Genomic DNA, 5092 nt, shown 5'->3' with positions numbered 1-5092 from the left:
TGTTTGCTTGCCTAATTTGACAAAGTTTTCATTGGTATCAGTATTTAAATAAAGATAGGCACATAAGCAAGCAAACAGTATATGATGCTTTTGATTTAAGTGAAGTTTATTCAAGAGATAGGGCAGCTTACAGAAGAAAGATTGCGTGATGTACTGAGAAATTTACATTAAACTTAAAAGCTAATACAGATTCCATGAATTACTTGAGGTACAGCAAAAGGATTATTTTACTAGAGTAGAATGAATATGAAACCACAAGGTCAGTATCACAGGCAACATTGTTTGTAGTAAATTGTGTTCATTGAAATTCACTTATGTCATGTATTTCAAAAGAAGATAGAAACCTACTTGAGAAAAATTCATCTCATATTTTTCTTAATATTTATCAAACATATCACTAAACATACCATAAAATATTCTTAATATAACATTTCAGATTAGCTAAGAATGCAACAAATACATGATAACAATCGATTTATGAGTTTGAGTACCATGGTCTAAGAAATATTTTTGGTTGAAGTATAAATCCATATTTTTAAAACACAATTCTTCCAGCCAGTAGAGGAAAAGGAAATAAAGATTTCTTTCTCTGTGAAGGCATCTTTTACTCTATAATATCCACATTACCCTGAAGAGTATAGCAGGGTAGATAGACAAACACTTTCCATATCTTTTTTCTTAGCTGGTTTTCTAATGTTATGATTACAGAACAAATAGTGGGAAATTTTATGTTGCTTACGTGAAACATTTTATTCGTTCCATAACTTTCCACGTAAATAAATAAATTAGAAAGTTATTGGTTAGACTTTTTTAATGAGGTAATTATCCTGAATTGAAAAAGATGTTAAGTTGAAGTTATACTTATTGTAATACCATTCAGCTAGATTTTCAAGACAGATTATTTGCATTGTTAGCAGTCTATGTTGACAGTTAGCTCAAACGTAGGCTAAGATTGTTTACTAGAGCACTTATACATGCCCCTTCAGCTCATGTATCCACAAAGTCTCAAGGATGCAAGGTAGAGAGACTTCTTATAGGTTAGATCAGAGTTCCAAATATGAGACTACATGTAAAACAGAAGTTAAATTACTTTTATGGAATTTTAAACAGTGTATCATAAACTCTGCCTTACAGTAGGAAGAGAATCAAAGAGTTTGTGGACTTGCTTTAATAATTCCATATCTTCTGTTCTTATATATTCTAAGTGGTTTCATATGATGAGAGGATGTCTTGCAGAAGCTTTTGAAGTCAAATCAGCCCAAAATTTTATGTTCTTTGTAGATATAAATCAACAATAATAACTAATATTTGAGTTGAGTTAGCCTATTTTTCAAGAATTGGTTTAGTTCGGAAGAACAGAAAGAATAGCAACTCGGATAATTTTGTTTTGACTTCCTTTTACTTACTACCAAGCAAGACGACAAGACATTCAAAATATAAACATAAAGACATCAAGTTGAATAAATTCATTCATATGTTCTAAGATGTATATCCAAAGTTTGCTGTTTTGCACAGGAACTATATTGTGGAAGCAACCAGCACTTTTTGAAATGCAGATAAGCTAAGGTTGCCCTCAAGGTTTACTTCTATAAGGTAAAAGATAATTTGTATTCTCCTCTATTATGCCATTTTATGTTGTATATGTGTATATAGTATATATCTGTTCATGTCTATGTATATGCACAAGCCTGTGTTGATTCAAATACATACATGAGTGTGCACATGCTTGGAGGTATCTTAGTTACAGTTTCTATTGCTGTGAAGAGATCTTATGACCACAGCAACACTTAAAAAGAAACCATTTAAATGTGTCTGACTTATGCTCTCAGATGTTTAGTCCATTATCATCATGGTTGGGAGCATGGTGCTATGCCGGAAGACAAAGTGTTCAAGAAGGAGCTGAAAGTTCTACATCTAGGTCTGTAGGCTTCAGGAAGAGAATGCCACACTGGGCATGGCTTGAGGTTCTGAGATCTCAAAGATTATTCCCTAGACAATACCTCCTCCAATAAAGCCACAACTACTCCTATAAGGCCATATTTCCAAATAGTACAACTTCTTCATGGTCAAGGATGCAAACACATGAGTCTATGGGGGCATTACTATTCAAATCACAACAGAAGACTTGAGCCTAAACTCAGTATTCATTCCTCACAGTTATATACTTCATTTTATGAAAAAAGGTATCACATTGTGATCTGAATCTCATCAATTAGGATAAAGTAGCTGGTCAATAAACCTCAATGATTCACCTGTCTCTATCTCTATAGTTCTGGAATTATAAGCATATTCCATTATTTTTGGCTTTATATGTGAGTGCCAAAAATCTTAAGTACTTGTATTTTCATCTTACATATTTTCATCACAGAACTATGTCTATAGCTCTTATTTCAGCATCATTTACCTACCTACATACTTTTCCATATATGCATGTATGTAAACATACATATATGCTGTGGCTGCCTGTGGCCACTGTCAACCGGATTTTACCTGAAAGAGGGCTGGGAATGAAAGGAAGAAGGAGGGCAAAAAGAGATGAAGCCAAGACAAAGTTCTCTGATTAAGGCTTGAAATTTAATGTTTACCTTTCAATTTAAAGAGGAAGCCCCACCTCCACCACCGAACTCCTTCTTTCTTTTGGAGGTGTGGGTGAGGGGAGGTGTCTCAAGGGTAGTTCAGCAGGCAGTCTATTTTTCTCAGCTCCTGTAGCAGACTGTGGATCACCAAGGTGGTTAACATCTCTTGAGTCCAATTGCTTGGCCTGTTGTGGTAAACTAGATCCTTCAGGCCTGCTCAAGCCTGGGAGAAGGGCACAATTCCACCTTTTTAGTTTTATAAAGATGAGCAGTGTCGCAGCTGGATGACACAAAAGATTTTATCTTGTCTAGGGTATTGAGTGGCTGGGACACAAGATTTTATCTCGTCTGGGTTATTGAGTGGCCAGGCGACTGTGTCTGGCTTAGGTCAGTGTCTATATTGTTTTTATATTATCTGTCTTTGAGGAAAACATACATAGCATATTGCTGTATGTCTCTGTCTTAGGTCTATAGGAGCTCAAGAACACTCTTATCCATCTTTGACTAACTGGCCATCATTGGTACACTCTTTTTCATATAGACCAAACCACATTTAGACTAAAGAACCTGTGGGCATGTATTGTATTGCAGTTGTTTTTAGTATTTTTATTTAACTCTACTTGTTCTATCTTCTTTCATATAAACATGGGCAAGTCAAAAAATCTCAAACTCACAATTGAACTGTCAACTGTAGCCAATGGAATAGTGGCAGTTTAACTATATTTTTAAGTTTCCTTTGCAACATTTGAGTATAACCATAATTTTGAGAAACAAAACAAATTTTTAACAATGTAAAGAATCTATTTTTTCTAAAAATCAACACCAAGTAGATTACCTTTATGTTACAAAGTTTTGTTGTCAGTTTTCATATATAAATGCATGATAGTGTTACTTTTGATATCTCATTAACAAGAGACATTGTTTTAAATCTTATCTTTTATGCATCTGTTTTTTGAATGACTCCAACCCTGAGTTACCAGTTTTAAGCCAACTTTCTGTTATAAAGGTTGTAAATTTTTAATCACACCCAATAACTTATAAGCCAATAATCTATAACCAAGACATGTAGAACATATTTACACTTTTAAAACCAATTAGAAACAAAATGAAGTGGCTACATATCTTACATATTTAGACCAAACAAAATTTCTTGTTTTTTCTAGTTGTAATTTTAAGAGAAAAGCACCTTGTCACAGAGATTTTTTTTTTGGGGGGGGGGGGAGACAAAGAGCTCTCAGCTTCCTTAAAGAAGCTTCCTAAAAAGCTGCTGGTCCCTTTAAGAACAGCTTATGTAAACAATCATAAAGCTGGAAAGGCTTTTCCAGCTCAGATTGACTCTTAGCTTCAGGTAGCTTATCTGTGCACATTAAGACTGCATTTAAAACAAAGTTAAATTAGACCAAGGGGTGGATACGTAGCAGCTTTAACCATTTTTTATCTTTGAACATGAAACATAGAACACCAAACATTTACACAAAGAAACTCAAAACAAACAATTGACACATGTGGACATTGGCGCTCCAAAGATAGACAACAAAGAACTCTAGGAGCCAAAGAGAAATTCCTGAATTTTCTCTTGTTCCTAGGATAGCTCTAAATAGCCTTTTTATTCTCCCCTGCTGTCACAGCTCAGAGAGAGGACAACTGCTTTTCTGAAACCACTTCTCTCTCTCTCATATTCAAAATCTAACTCTTTATCTCTTTCTTTAAGAGATGTAGTGGGCATCTATTGATATTTACTCCTCAGTGCTCTTCCTTTTTAGTCTTCCAATTCTATCTAACCCTGATCCCCTCACCTGAGGCAGCTCTTAGGCTGCATTAAAATGCATGTTTGGAATTCTCTGGTCCCAAAACTGCTGTCACCTCCTAGGTGATGTAGGTGTTGAGTCAACCCTTATTCAACCTAGACCGTATCCCCTTAAACAAACTTCCTGCAAACACAGCCATAACTAGCTAGCATCAATGTTGTTCATTGCTTACCAAGTGCCCAGGATACTCTTCTTCCATTTTTCGTGGAGCTCCATCCAAGACAGCGTTCCTCAGCTGGTTCTTCATTTTCAGGCCCCACGTTGGGCATCATTCTGTAGCTGCCTGCAGCCACGGTCAACTAGGCTTACCTGAAAGAGGGTTGGGAACAAATGGGAGATGGAGGGCAAAAAGAGGTGAAGCCAAGACAAAGTTCTCTGATCAAGTCTCGAAGTTTAATGTTTAGCTTTCAACTTAAAGGGGAAGCCCCACCTCTACCACCAAACTCCTTCTTGCTTTAGGAGGCATGGGTAAGGGGAGGTGTCTCCAGGCTAGTTCAGCAGGCAGTCTATTCTTCTCAGCTCCTGTAGCAGACTGTGGGTCACCAAGGTGGTTAACACCTCCTGAATCCTATTGTTCAGTCTTTTGTTGTAAACAGGATCCTTCAGGCCTGCTGAAGCCTGGGAGAAGGGCACAATATGTAGATGTGTGTGTATGAAATACTATATGTATATGTATATGTATATGTATATGTATATGTATATGTATAT

This window comes from Grammomys surdaster, unplaced genomic scaffold (assembly GCF_004785775.1).
Source record: "Grammomys surdaster isolate TR1022 unplaced genomic scaffold, NIH_TR_1.0 61, whole genome shotgun sequence".
NCBI lineage: Eukaryota > Metazoa > Chordata > Mammalia > Rodentia > Muridae > Grammomys > Grammomys surdaster.
This window is presented reverse-complemented; position numbering follows the sequence as displayed.